We start from the raw sequence: 15,687 nt of genomic DNA, 5'->3' as shown, positions 1-15,687 counted from the left end.
TGTTGGGTATTACTTTATTGCATTGAGGGAATATAAATGTGTTTCCTTCAGAATGAGATGTAGAGTGAACTTCCTCACCTTATTGGCCTGGATTCTTCTTACAGGATTTGTTTAATAATATTCTGGTAAATTTATGGCTTAGAAATTTTAATTTGAACAGAATAGCATTTGGGCATCAAACTAATCCTATTTATACTGTTGGACATTTAGAAATTAAAACACAGGAATTCTTACTAAGAAAAGTTTAAATGTGGAAACATAAAAATAGAATACAGACAACTGCAATTGGTCTCCTAGCTTGATAACAGATGGACAATTTTAAGAGCTAAACACATTATTTCTATTATTATCAATAAAAGAAAGTGTCATGATGAAAAGCAAATACATCTACGAAATTCAAAAGAGATTCTTTTAATCTTCTTCTTTTGCCACAATTTTATCTATTAGAATTCTAAAATATAAGTATCAAGACATAATTCTTTGCATCTTAAATTTTCCTATGGTTTTAGGCAAAAGACCTCATTCCACTGACTAATACTTGGCACATTTCTTATTTTATTTATTTGTTTGTTTTTGAGAGAGAGAGAGAGAGAAAGAGAGGGTGCAGGTGAAGGGCAGAGAAAGAGAGAATACCAAGCAGGCTCTGTACCATCAGCACAGAGCCGGATTTGGGGCTAGAACTCACGACTCATGAGGTCGTGATCTGAACGTAAATCAAGAGTCACATGCCTAACTGACTGAGCCACACAGGTGCCCAGGAGTGTTTCTAAGAGGGAAGGCACACTGAGAAATGCAACTGCTTCTTGGTCATTTAAAGGGCATAAGCTGAGCATGTTTAGGTTATAGTTTGTTTTGTTTGGACCACATACCTAACACATAGTAATGAATGAATTATGAATAGACAGAAAGAAAGGAGAGAAAGAGGAGAGGGACAGATGAGTGAATAAATGAATGAAGAGTGATTAAGGCTTGCTTGAAAAGGTGATATTAATAAAAATATATTTCTTTATAGAACTATTCAGTGAATTTACTCAAATGAAGAAAGCTTCAATGGTACAGAACTGAAAATATTAGAAATCTATATACAATAAAAAGTGAATATAGGGGCTCCTGGATGGCTCAGTCGGTTAAGCGTCCAACTCCTGCTCAGGTCATGATCTCACGGTTCATGGGTTCAAGCCCCACATAAGGCTCTGTGCTGACAGCCAGCTCAGAGCCTGGAGCCTGCTTCAGATTCTGTATCTCCCTCTCTCTCTCAGAAATAAATAAAACATTTTTAAAAAGTGAATATAAATTAGCCAACTCCATGGACATTTTAGTTAAGCATTCATACAAGTACATAGCCACCTTTTTCTTTTATATAGGAATAACACACACATACATGACACAGTGATTCTGGCAAAAAAAATCATACTAAAAATATTCTTGTTTTTAAAATGGTATGGAATAAGTTTTAAGAACAACATTCTACATGAAAGGAAACCTCTGATTTCATTTCATGATTTTATCATGCCAGGAGCATGGTTGGCTTTAATTTTTTAAACAGATATTCATATCATATACATTGACTTATTAACAATTAAACATTTTGTATACAGTATCTTAGTGTGGACCACAAATTCTTAGTAATTGTTATTCACTATGATGTTTTACACTTGCAAAGTTTTTTCAAAATAAAAATATAGCTGCACACATTTAAGTGCTTTCTGATAAAATGCAATCTTCAAAAAAGTACCGATGATTGGTCTTTGTGATTCCTAGTAACAAAGTCCTGTCCTCTTTCTGACAAAGTATTAATTATACTGTTATGCAGGATTGCATTAAGACAGGGTCGTTCTTAAACAGTGTTACCAAATACCCGTTTAAGTCTCAAATGCAGCAAAGGCGAGCCATGTTCACAGTGCACTTTCACCTCATTGATGTTGAGGCTGATCCTTTTGTATATTTTTCCACTTCAATGTAAAGTAGATTGTTAGAGTTTCATTAGTGGTTTCACATCTGGCTTTTTAAGGGGAAAAAAAAAAGATTTTGTTTTCTTTTTCCCAGTGCCCAGATGATACTTTCTATTTTATTTATTTATTTTTTGGAAATCTTAGTCTGGGGACGTTTTAAATAATCGAATGCTCTTTTTTACTAGACAGTGTCTACTAAATAAGCATCTACATCCTTGGCTATGTTACCAGTCCAACCTTGAACCGAAGATGATTTTCCTGTTTCCATAATCCACTTAATTGTTGCTTTAAAATATGAATATTTCCATCATTTATCATTTCTGTTCTGGCTGATAGTTCTTACCACAACCTTTTTATGACTGCTTAAAGCCAGTTTATTTTTTTTAATGTTTTTTAATGTGTTATCTATTTTTGAGAGAGAGAAAGAGAGAGACAGCATGAACAGGAGAAGGACAGAAAGAGGAGGAGACACAGAATCAGAAACAGGCTCCAGGCTCTGAGCTGGCAGTCAGCACAGAGCCCGACGGGGGGCTCGAACCCACGAACCGCGAGATCATGATCTGAGCCGAAGCCGGTCACTTAACCGACTGAGCCACCCAGGCGCCCCATAGCCAATTTAAACCAACTCTTATATGGTCTTCAAATTTGCTTTTAAGTAGACACTTGACTAGAGGCAACAAATCTACACAGCAGCCAAGTGAGATGTATTGTTTTTTCTCCTGTAAAGTATTGGTGAGCACAGGAAGGCAATCCACAACACCCAGGTCTTCTATTCTCGCCAAATAAGCTCCAAGTCCACTTATACTTCTCTTTCTTCAGAACATTAAAGCTACATTCAGTCTCAAATCCCTGCTGAACAAAACCTGTACCATTGTTTCATGGTTCTGAGAAACCTCAGGAAAAAAAACAACAACTATATTTTGATGACGGGCTTTCTGTCTGTGAAAAACCAGAATCACTGGAATTAAGCAAATATGTTCAACTATCATGGCGTAATTCAGGCAAGTGGCCTACACAAGCCAGTTCATTTTCTTTATTTGCCATGTCACAGCCCCTGCTTCTAGGGGGATGTTTTTTTCTGTAACAAGGATTTGGAAAAGGAAGATGCACTCTCTTTCTGTGATAGATCACCTTACGTAGTTTAACTGGGCTTTTCACAGCTTGTCCAACTGTTCTATTTATGTAAGCAGCCAACTGTCTTGGAGATTTCTTAACCTCCTTCATGTTCTTATTAGTAAAATTAAAGATCCTTCTTCTAGGAAGATCAGTGGAATGGTCCTCAGTAGTATTACAAAGGGTTAATTTTTTAACATTGTGGGCTTCAGATACCATAATCTCTTAAATGCCAGTGCCTCATGGTACCACAGTACCTCAGCCCTGCCCCTGGCGCTGGGACTGGCAGCCCAGAATGTTCCTCAGCTCCTAACCAAACCCCACTGAGCATTGAAATGTGGCCTTGCCAATAAAAATACATTTCTAAGTATTTATTTTATATTTTGCATTTCCTATACTAACTGTAATACAGCAGGCACACTAATGGTACCTAAAAAATGTCTAAGCCCAAATGAATAGATAAGTTATCTGTAGTTAGCATATATATCCAAGCACCCATTAGGGAGGGCTGGTTTCTACTTACATTACATTTACTTCACAGGCTGGCTATGATTTCGCATATTATGGTGAGATTGCTTGTTCCCAGGGTTAAATTCTAAAGTCAGCTAGTAAGGCAAAAATTGTCCTTGAATTCTTTCATATAAAAAGGAATCGATTTTTATCTATGGATAAAAATCTATAAAACTTGATTCAGGGTCTATACTCTTATATCCGAATTCTTTTTTTTTTTTAATGTTTATTTATCTTTGAGACTGAGAGACAGAGTGCAATTGGGGGAGGGACAGACAGAGAGGGAGACACAGAATCCAAAGCAGGTTCCAGGCTCTGAGCTGTCAGCACAGAGTCTGACTCAGGCAGGGCTCACACTCACAAACCATGAGATCATGACGCTGAAGTCAAGACGCTCAACCAACTGAGCCAGCCAGACACCCCTCATACCCTAAATCTTAAATGCATTACTATTTGAAGACTACTATGCTAAACTTAAAGCCGAAGTTGAAACTTTCAGGTAGCAAGTGACTTGGTGCTTGGAGATGGTGTGGCCAGGAGTTGAGTCCCTCCTTTGAAATTAGCCCACAGAGTTTGAATCCTAGAGCCATCACTGAGCACCTGTGTGACCTTGGCTAAATGACAGTATCTCTTGCTCTGTTTCCACATCTGTAAAATTGCATTTTAATTGCACCTATGGAATAGCTTGGTGTGAAGATCAAAGGAGATAATGCGTGTAAACTGTTTGCAACAGTGTCTGGCATGCAGTAAATGTGTTCGCTATTCCTCCTGACTTGATAACTATAAAAATCCTAATGGAGAGCAAATGATGGATGAGAATTATAAAATGTTTCTGTTTGCCTGAAGGATTTACTCCATTCTGTTTTAATAAATCAGCCTCTGTGAACCTAATGAATATAAATAAATTGTTTCCTGGGAGGAGGTAGCAAGATAAAGTGTCACCTGGCACACAGTAGGTAATGCTTACTGGATTTTAATCTAAATCTTGTGTGCGCGGATGGCCATGCATACTATTCTGGAAAAAATATGGAGATGACCTTGACTGCTTGCATCTATCTTTCCGGTCTGTCAATACCTTTTTGAGGCCCTGCTGAACGGGAATCTTAAGCATTAAATGCCATGAAATAAGGATTAGGTTCTAAATCTACCTCAAAAATACCTATAACGTAACCCCGCTGCACTGAGATCTCCCATTTCACTCCTTCTACATAAAATGTTTACAGCTTCTTGGCCAAAAGGCCCCCAAGGCTCACCAAGTTTTAATAGCATATCCAACCCCAGCTAGAATCCCCAAAGGAATGGTTTCTTTAGGTTCTCTGTCTTAAAGCTGTGGGGTCTCTTATTTTTCCCGCACACACACCCATCCACCCGCCTTCTGTAAGTCTAGTTACTTAAACTCCTACCTCTTTGTCACCATTACCTCCATTGAGCTTTTGCCTGGTTAGAGCAGCTAGGAGAGCCCTGCCTCTGCCAGTATAAGGGCAGACTATATCCTTTCCTGCTGAACTGTGGTGGCACATGTATTTCTAGCATACCTAGTCTGAATATCTCATCCACTGAGCCAATACGCATTCTGTATTATAGCCTACCAGAGATCGCACAGTGCATTTAGGAGACTGAGGGTGAGGAAGAAGATACACTGATCTCACGGCACCTATGAACTGGAAGGGAGAAATGAAAATTATATTAATGAAAGTTTGCTATAATATATGCCACTGATGCGACTCTCTAGCTAACTTTCCTTTGTGGGATAGCAAGACCGGAACACGTCCTACATAAAAATGAAATACTTGTCAGCATTCAGGTATTATTCATATTTGAGTGGCAAATATAGTTGATAAGGGACCATAAGGCAAGCTGAGGGCCAAGCACAAGCTGGCCAGGGTGGGATATGTGTGACATTCCTCAGGCACTCTTGGCTGCCCAAGAACAAAGGAAAGGACAGAAAACAAATGCTTAAACTGATAGAGTCTCCATCAGTTTACAAGTATCTCACTTAATTACAAGAAAAGGCAATGTTATTAATAGCTCAATCTCCAGAAACTTATAGACTCAGTTTCCTGGAGCCCCCAAATCACCCTCCCCTCCATAGTGATGTGGGGAACAAAGGCAAGAAGAGAATGGCAGATAAAATTGAATTTCCTTACAACCTGCAGCCCATTGACAAATACTTGAGGCTGGCAGAGTAAAATATTTCTCCAGCAACTCCCTACTGTCTCAATGTCAATGCTTTGCTAGAAGGAAAACGACCTTTGCTTGACAATAGCAAGGCCACCAGTCATCTGTGAGTCTTTAGCATATGTAAAACCCCTTTAAGAAACTTCCTCTTGACTTTACCTCCCCCCAGCCCCACAGTATGTAAGGAGTCACTCTTCACCACCCCAGTGCAGCTTTTTCTACCATTGGGTCGTGTTCCCATGCTTTAATAAAATCACCTTTTTGCACCAAAGATGTCTCCAAGAATTCTTTCTTGGTTGTCATCTCTGAACCCCACCATCACCCCAAAACTTCATCATAGTCATTTGAAAAAAGAATCATGTGTCCCCATTTTACTTTTCATCTGTGGAGGAAAGAAGGTTCAAAAGAGCTTGACATTTCTTATTCATCTTTCTCATTTCTACCAATTCTGTGATTTCATTCGAGGTAAATTTTGTCTTTTTTTTTTTCATTGCAAAATGCAGAAAACACTGCACCTTTGTGCCATCTTTCAGTAAAAAATTATTGTGCCTTCATCACATTTTCTCAATTAACATGAACCAACTTCTTAAGGTATGAAACTAAGTTGACCATAACTTATTACTATTAATATGTGGACATTTTATAATGTCACAATGTCACATTTTCCTGATGCTTCTCATTGTTTATAATGGAAAATAAGATTCAATAATAACTGATTAATGGTAGTCACAGTGATTGAGAGCCTATTTTGTTCCAGGTACACATAAAATATTATTAACATCATTTTACTTAATCTTTCTCTGTATCTATGAAGAAGATATTACCTTCTATTTAAGAATAGAGAATCAATACACAGGCTAAGGAATATTACCGCTTCCTCTCATCATTTTGATTTTAAAGCACCTCCCCACCTTCTGTCCTTCGGCACTATCTCCACCTCTCAAAAAGCTACTTTTAATCACTCTTTTTTTTTTTTTTTTTTACAAATAGTTTACTGTCAAATTAGTTTCCACATAACACCCAGTGCTCATCCCCACAAGTGCCCTCCTCCATGCCCACCCCGCCTTTCCTCCACATCCATCAGCCCTCAGTTTTTGTCAGCATTCAAGAGTCTCTCATGGTTTGCCTCTCTCCCTTTCCCCCACCATTTCCCCCCTTCTTCTCCCCCTTGTTCCTCTGTCAAGTTCCTCCTAATCCTCCTATACGTGCAAACATATGATATTTGTCCTTCTCTGCCTGACTTATTTCACTCAGCATAACATCCTCAAGGTCCATCCATGTTGCTACACATGGCCAGATTTCATTGTTTCTCATTGCCGTGTAGTATTCGTATAAATAAACCACATCTTCTTGATCCATTCATCCGTTGATGGACACTTAGGCTCTTTCCATGTTTTGGCTATTGTGGAGAGTGCTGCTATGAACATTGGGGTACATGTGTCCCTATGCATCAGCATTTCTGTATCCCTTGGGTAAATTCCTAGCAGTGCTATTGCTGGGTCATAGGGGAGTTCTATTGTTAGTTTCCTGAGGAACCTCCACACTGTTTTCCAGAGGGGCTGCACCAGTTTACATTCCCACCAACAGTGTAGGAGGGTGCCCGTTTCTCCACATCCTAGCCAAAAAGCTACTTTTAAAGACCTACCCTGGACCACATCAGCTTTTCATCCGCTGTTCATAATTGAATTCATCTATCACCTCCCCAGACTTCCTTGTTGATAATTCCGAGATTAATATTCAAGGATGGCAATTGCTTAAATGCCAGCAGGTTAGCTCGCCAAGAGGAATTGTATTGATATAAACACTATTTTGAATAAGACTGTAATGTGGACAAAAGAGTTAGAAATACTGTAATTATATAAGACAATGAGGATCAATGCAGAGATTGATTTGTAGTTACAATGTCTTTCTCGCAAAAAGAACACACCACACTCAACTGTTTCCTTTAGCTTTTCTTATGTATGTATATAATTGGCCCTCAGAACTGTAGTGGTTTGAAGGTACCACAGAAGGAAAGGAATGTTGTTTCTTTTTCATTTAAAACTCTTGTTTATCCATATAAATCGTGCCCATCTCCAGCTTCTATTAAAAAACCTTCGAGCATTCTCAAAGCACAGAACCAATGCCTTAAAGACAATTTGCATTTTACATTTGGCTATTCTAATTACTGTGAATGGCTCCTTTCAGTTTTCGCTCTGTTTTTATGCTTTGTTCTACCATCCAAATGCTTTTGAAAGTTTGGAAGTTTAAGAAACAGCAAAGGACCATATGTTTTAATCTCCTTAGTGAGCTCCTTTTATCTTAATAATATTTCTTGCCCAGTTTCAGAGTAACTTTTGACATATTTAGGCTCTCTCACATGATAGTTTTAAGGCAATGTAAACCAGGGACATACATGTAATGTCTCTGAGATGTTTTCTGCAACCACTTTTTTGTTGAGTCCCTGGGGCCCTTATCTCCCCTACTTTATTTTTTATATTATTTTTAAAAACTGTACTCTGTAACTTCATTATCTCTATGGACTGAATGTGCCTCCCCAGAATTGACACGTTTAAATCCTAATCCCCAATGTGATAGTCTTTGGATGTGCAACCTTTGGGGGCTGATTAGGTCATGAGGGTGGAGCTCCCACAACTGAGATAAGTGCCCTTATAAAGGAGACCCCGGAGACCTCCTTTGCCCCTTTCTACCTTATGAGAACACGGTCGGAAGAACCAGGAAGTGGGATTTCGTATAGTCTGCCAGTGTCTTGATCTTGGATTTCCCAGATTCCAGAACAGTGGGAAATCTGTTTTGTCTGTGGTGTTTCTGTTATAGCAACCTAAATGAACTAAGACAATTATGAAATTTTCCACTTATCAACATATTAAAGTTTAAAAAAAAACTTTATACCCTTGCATCGAAAGTTATTATCTTTCCTATAAACACCAAACATTGAAAGATATCATTCCATCCTTTTTTATTTTTTGTAACAACTTTATTGAGTTATAATGCACACGCCATGAAATTCATCCATTTAAAGTGTACAATTAAATATTTTCACATAGTTGTACATTCATCACCTCTATATAATTTTAGACCATTGTCATCACCACAAAAGAAAATACCATATCCAGAAGCCTTCACTCCTTATTCCCACTTTCCCCCTTTCTCTAACAACCACCAATCTTTTCTCTCTCTAGATTTACCTATTCTGAAAATTTAATACAAATGGAATCATTTGGTGTCCAGTTTTGTACACTTACCATGATGTTTCCAGATGATCCATGTTCCAGCATCAATATCAATACTTCACTCCTTTTATGGACAAATAATATTCCCTTATATAGATACACTATATTTTTAGTCCATTCTTCAGTTGATGAATATTTTTGTTGTTTCCAATTTTTTTGCTATTATAAATAATGTTGCTATGAACATTAATGTATGAGTTTTTTATAAACATAAATTTTCAATTTCTCTTGGACATATACCTAGGAATGAAATTGCTGGATCTTAATGTAACTCTATGTCTAAGGATTTTAGAAACTGCCAACCTGTTTTCCGAAACAGCTGCACCACTTTACAACTTCACAAAGTTGTTTGCTTAGTGACTTATCTGAGGTAATTCAGCCTGTGTTCTCTGTTATGTGCGGCCAATGAAGACTTTTCTCAATTAACTTGGTGATCAGCCAGCAATTAGACAGATATTTCTGTAAAGGCCTTGAACCAGTAAGTCATCCAGTCTTTACTGATGGGCCCAGTATGCTAGGCTATGCCTTCAAAGCCCCATTACACAGTTAAAAGCCGCCTTCTCGGGCAGAGCATCAGTTACAGCCAAAGGTGAGAGACTAGAGCCGTCTCAAGTCATTCCGGGGCATAGGCACAGCCTCGCATGTGAACAGGTCCTTCTGGATTTCTGGGAATATATTGGGCTCCTTCATATCCCCCAGTGGACACTTCATTCCTCCATTTCCCTTGTTAAGATTTTGATTTGTTCTTCTTAGCTACAACTGGTATTACTTTTTTTTTTTTAATGTTTTTATTTATTTCTGAGAAAGAGAATGTGTGTGAGCAGGGTAGGGTCAGAGAGAGAGGGAGACACAGAATCCGAAACAGGCTCCAGGCTCTGAGCTACCTGTCAGCACAGAGCCTGACGCAGGGCTTGAACCCACAAACCATGAGATCATGATCCAAGCTGAAGTCGGACGCTTAACCGACTGAGCCACCCAGGTGCCCCTACGACTGGTATTACTGCCTCAGGCAACTGTAATGTTAATTGATTACCAGTAACCATTTACCATGAATGCAATGGGTATAAGACAAACTGAGAAGGAGTTCTGAGTCAGGTCAATTAAACACAAGCCCTAAGAAGGGAGCTATGCCTTTTTTGCTGCTAGAAAGGCCAAACAGCAACATTTTTCTGGGCATAGGGCTTCAGGAAGGTCCTGACTGATTGTCAGCTTGTGGGTTTTCAGCGCTACTATGTAGCTGGTAACAGGGATGGGAATAAGGCGAATTAAAATGCCACAGAGCTCACTCTTCTTGTGATTTAGCCATCTTTCTTGCATAAAAACTTCTGTAAGCATAGTAAGCCTTTGATTGATTTCCAGAGCTCTAAAAAAGTTGATTTTGACAATTATTGCCAGTGTTCTCATTGTTTTTATGGCGGTCAGATTTTCAGATTTTCATTATTTTGCCATTCAGGAAATGCCACTGTGGCCATTCCTTCTTCCAGGTCCCACTGGCATCTTAGAGTCAACATCCCAAAATGGACTCATTGTATTCAACATCATCTTCTTTCTTTCTTATTTTTTTTTTTAATTTTTCCAGTGTTTATTCTTGAGAGAGAGAGAGAGACAGAACGTGAGTCGGGGGTGGGGGGTGCAGAGAGAGAAAAGGAGAAACAGAATCCGAGGCAGACTCCAGGCTCTGAGCTGTCAGCACAGAGTCCAACACGGGGCTTGAACTCACAAACCGTGAGATCATGACCTGAGCGGAAATTGGACAGCCAACCAATTGAGCCACCCAGACACCCCATCTTCTTTCTTTAATAATCTTCTTTTGTAGTCTGTCCCAATGAAGCTCTAATACCCATCAAACTACACTAGCCAGAAATCTAAAGGCTAGTTTCTACACCTGTTTCTCTTTCTCTCTTTTATCTCCCAGCCCAGGCTCCACCCATCACCAGATCCAGTGCATATTCTTTCCTAAATGGCACTCAAATCTATCCACTTTCTTAGAATCTCCAGAGAAAACAGCATGACTCAGATTCTCAGAAGCGAACTCCCCGATACTGTAATATCCCTCTAACTAGTGTATCTGAATCCGGATCAACCCTGTCTCATCATCTATCCACATATTAGACTGCATGGCATTTTTAAAATGCGAAAATAGTTATACCACTTGGTTAAAATGTTATGCTTTCTGACTCTTTTAAGATAAAGTCAGATATTCTTACTGTGATCTCCAAAGCTCCTCATGGTCCACACTAACTTTCACAGAATGTAATAGCATACATTTTCCCTTCTACCTGGGAAGCTTTCCCTCTTCTCTTATTCTAGTGAACTTTTACTTACTCTTTAGGTCTGATCTCAAGTGTGATTGTCAGAGACTTTCCAATTCTCTGACTATACAACATAGCACTATGTACTTGTCCTTCCTAAAAATTAATATATGAGCAGTTTCACATTTGTTTATGTGATTATTTAATTAATATCTGTCTCTTCTATTGTCTTATAGGCTCCACAATGACCCCCGTTTTTAATTTTGCTTACAATTGTATCCTTAGAGTTTTAGCATAATATCTGATGCAAATTTTGTGATCAGTAAACATTTGTTAAATAAATGAAACTTGGTTAATCCATGCTAAGGCTATACTGGAATAAGCAAAATTAATTCCTACCCTTGAGCCAAGAACTTAAACATTAACTATCACGCAGTCAAAGGGATCAGTCTGGCTGTTTCACCTTTACTATAGTACTCGTCAATGAAATATCAGTTGCATTTAAAAAAAACCCACTATGGACATCAGGCTAAAGCAAACATATGTAGAATTTATAATGCTCAATTTTTTTATTAAAAATTTTTTAATGTTTATTTTAGAGAGAGACAGAGACAGAGTACAAGTGGGGGGTGTGCAGAGAGAGGGAGACAGAGAATCTGAAGCAGGATCCAGGCTCTGAGCTGTCAGCACAGAGCTTGATGCGGGGGCTCAAACTCACAGACCATGAGATCATGACCTGGGCCAAAGTCCAGTGCTTAACTAACTGTGCCAGCCAGGTGCCCCTATAATGCTCAATATTCAGTTAATCAGTATAATCAAATTTTGACAATTATTTTGACAAGTAAGTCCCTAAAAGCACATTGTCAGATTTGTTTATATTTAAGTATAAATATAGAATATCAATAACCAATAAATACATTCAATTTAACAGATATTATCCCATCTAATATCATTGAACTGGTAAGTTATATTGCTTTATTACCTTGAGTTGTTTGAGGACTATCTGTTTTAAAAAATTCTTTTCTGAGCAAAGATGGGATAATTCTGAGTGTTTCTATTCTATGGGGGAAAACCACTGAAAGCGATGATTTAGGTTAACTGTATTTACAGTAGCGTGTCTTCTGAAGAGAGTAACATAGTCTTCTAAAAGGTTGCATTACTCCCTTGTATTTGAATAGATTGTAAAAGATATTTCCTGAGGATTGAATTCCTTTCCTTCTAGCATAGAGACCCAGGATATCAATGATACCTTATTCCCACATGACCTGAACAGTCCTTGTGAAATATACAGTTGCTCTTTCAGAAAGGTTGCTAGTATGACTTAATTTGACTTAGAGTCATCACTTTAAAACTAAGCACATTTTCATGGATTTAAAATGTTTCAGATGACAGCTTTGGATTTTTTTTCTTTTTTGCTTAACTTTTAAAGCATTCAAACTTTAGCAATCTCTAGAATGAACCGTGTGTCAATTTTAGATTTAATCTTGGCCAGAAACTGCCCTTGCCTTTATAAGCTGCACATAATGAGCTGCACATTTTCTTTTTACCTGAAGACAGGTGATTTCTTTGCGAAATATGCTTATGGCTTAGATTATTTTTTCTTTTAAATGTAGGAAAAGGTGTTTTTTTCTTATTATACTCATGTTTTTCCTCCAATGTACAAATGAACTGACATTTTATTGTACTGCTCTCTCTAATTTCCCAGACACTGTGCTAAGTCTCTTATTGCTTTTGGGTAGTTTCCAAAATACAATGCTTGAATTAAACATGTCCCCAGCAGATTTTACCCTTTAACTGTATCCCTCTCTCATTTTTTTGTACTGCAGTGTACATAGAACCTCTGAATGACTTTATTATATTTCAGAGCATGGCTGTTATTTCCTGCTATTTTTGTCTTTTCTACTTGAAATAGAGTTTCTTATTTCTATAGTATTTTTAGGATCAGAGCCCATGAGTTACAAGTGCAAAAGCTGCAAAAATCTTCAAGCAAACATTTTAGTACAGCAGATTACTATAAGAGCATAAAAATATTTGGAGCTTTTTTGTTCATTTTGTTCTGCTTTGTTAAAGCCATATGGTGAAATAATTTCTATATCTAAATGTGTAGAGATGGCCATTCAAATACACTAGCTTTTCAAGGGTTTTCTCCCAAATCTTTAAATAAACGGTTTCTTTTAGAATAGTTTTAGATTTACAAAAAAATATAAAAGTAGAACAGGGACTTCTGTTTACCCCAAACTATCTCTTCTATTATTGACATCTTATATTAGCGTGATACATTGTTAAAACTAACGAGGCAGGAATATTGATGCAGTATCATTAACTAAATTCCATAGCTATTCAGATTTTCTTAGTTTTTACCTATGCCCCTTTTTTGTTCCAGAATTCCATCCAGGAAGGAACATACATTCAGTAGTTATGTCTTCACAGCTTCCTCTCGACTGACAATTTTTTACATTTTCCCTTGTTTTCGATGACCTTATTGGTTTAAAGGACTACTGGTCAGATACTTTTGGAATAACCCTCAATTGGGATTCTTCTGGTGTTTTTCCTATGATTAGGCCTGGGTGATACATTTTGTAGAAGAAGACCATGTAGGCAAAGTACCATTCTCATTGCATCATATCAAGGGTACATGCTATCAAGCTGACTTATCATTGTTACTGTTGATCTTGATCACCTGGCTGTAGTAGTGTTTGTCAGGTTTCTCCACTACAAAGTTACTCTTTTCCCTTTTTTTGTACTGTGCTCTTCAAAGGAAGTGACTAGTACAGCCACACTTAAAAAATGGACAGTTCTGTTACACCTCCCTGAAGGCAGAGTATCACACAAATTATTTAAAATTCTTTGTACTGGAGATTTTTCCATTTTCTCCTATTAGTTATTTATTCAGTCAGGTATCTATATGAGTATGGACTCAATGGAGATTTATTTTAGACCTTGAGGTACAATCCAATACCATTTTTTATTTGTCTATTTATTTACTCAAATGTTTCAGCTTTTGCCATCAGGAGCACTTTCATTTGTCTCTTGTGTCGCATTGACATGCCCCTATTATTATTTATTTTGCTTATTTTAATCACTTCTTTATTTTTTGCCACCGTAGGGTGCTCCAGGCTCATCTGGTGTATTTCCTGCTCCAGCCCTAGAATCAACCATTTCTCCAGGAAGCCCTGGTTCTTTTTCCTGGAGAATGGTTTAGAAAAAAACAAGATGGAGGCACTAGGTGTTCTGTCATGTTTTTTTCTTTTTTCTTTTTTTAATTTTGTTTAATAGTTTATTTGTTTTTGAGACAGAGCGAGACAGAGCATGAGTGGGGGAGGGGCAGAGAGAGAGGGAGACACGGAATCTGAAACAGGCTCCAGGCTCTGAGCTGTCAGCACAGAGCCTCACATCTGGCTCCCACTCAGGAACAGTGAGATCACGACCTGAGCCGAAGTCAGATGCTTAACCAACTGAACCACCCAGGTGCCCCATGTCATGTTTTTTCAAGGTAAAAGGGACAAGACTAATATTTCTTGGTATAATCTAAGCCAGAGATCAGCAAATGTTTTCTGTAAAGAACAAGATAGTAAATATTTTAGATTTTGCAACCATATGGTCTCTGGCACAACAACTAAATTGCTTTTGATGTGAAAAAGCAGCCATAGAGAGAATGTAAACAAAAGGATATGGCTGTTTTCCAATAAAACTTTATTTACAAAAATAGGTGACAGGCTGAATTTAGACTGCAAGTCATAGTTGGCTGACTCTTGATATAAGCCAAATGTGTGGCATGTGTGTGCATATGTGTATGAGAGACAGACAGATGGACAGAAAGAGAGAGATGAATTAAATGAACTAATAGTTAGAATAAAAGAGTCAGGGGCTCCTGGGTGGCTCAATCGGTTAAGCTCTGACTTTGGCTCAGGTCATGAACTTGCGGTTGGTGAGTTTGAGCCCCTTGTCGGGCTCTGGGCTGCCATGAATTTGTGTCTCCCTCTCTCTCTTTACCCCTCCCCCCCACTCTCAAAAATGAATAAACATTTTTAAGAAATTAAGAAAAAAAGAGTCAGGGATTGAGTTCAAGTGTTCTCCTTATAAAGTCGCTGTTACTTTTATCTCACCGTTACGTCTCCTAGTAAACAACTTTTCAAATGACATTCCAGCAGTTCTTTGGATTTTCTTTTCTCAGGTTTCAGAAAGCAGTAAACTGTGTCATGTATAGAATTATCAGATGTCACAAGTGGTATAACTGTAACAACAATGCTGGGTCTCATGTGATGCCTGGATATCGATCTGATTTATATGTAGTCACATGCTGCATGGTTATCAACGCCTCATTATTAATAAAGACATCAACCTAACCAACAAAATTCTTCGCTGAAATATGCCGTCGGGAAGATTCATTCAAAGTACAGACATTTTTCCAGCTAACACAATTAATGTGTAATAAAGAGCCTCTTGGTT

General features: G+C 38.0%; 1 long non-coding RNA gene and 1 pseudogene across 1 annotated transcript in view; one reads left to right on the top strand and one right to left on the bottom strand.

Annotated features, from left to right (window-relative positions):
- The window catches only part of LOC144236550 (uncharacterized), a 45,098-nt gene that overhangs the window by 9,609 nt on the left and 19,802 nt on the right, over positions 1-15,687 (top strand). The window lies entirely within an intron of this gene.
- Positions 2,134-3,284, bottom strand: LOC144236588 (KATNB1-like protein 1 pseudogene; annotated as a pseudogene).

The sequence above is a fragment of the Crocuta crocuta genome, unplaced genomic scaffold (genome assembly GCF_008692635.1).
Source record: "Crocuta crocuta isolate KB4526 unplaced genomic scaffold, BGI_CrCroc_1.0 scaffold317, whole genome shotgun sequence".
Lineage (NCBI taxonomy): Eukaryota > Metazoa > Chordata > Mammalia > Carnivora > Hyaenidae > Crocuta > Crocuta crocuta.
Note: the sequence above shows the minus strand (reverse complement) of the source record. Positions and strands in the feature narration are given on the sequence as shown.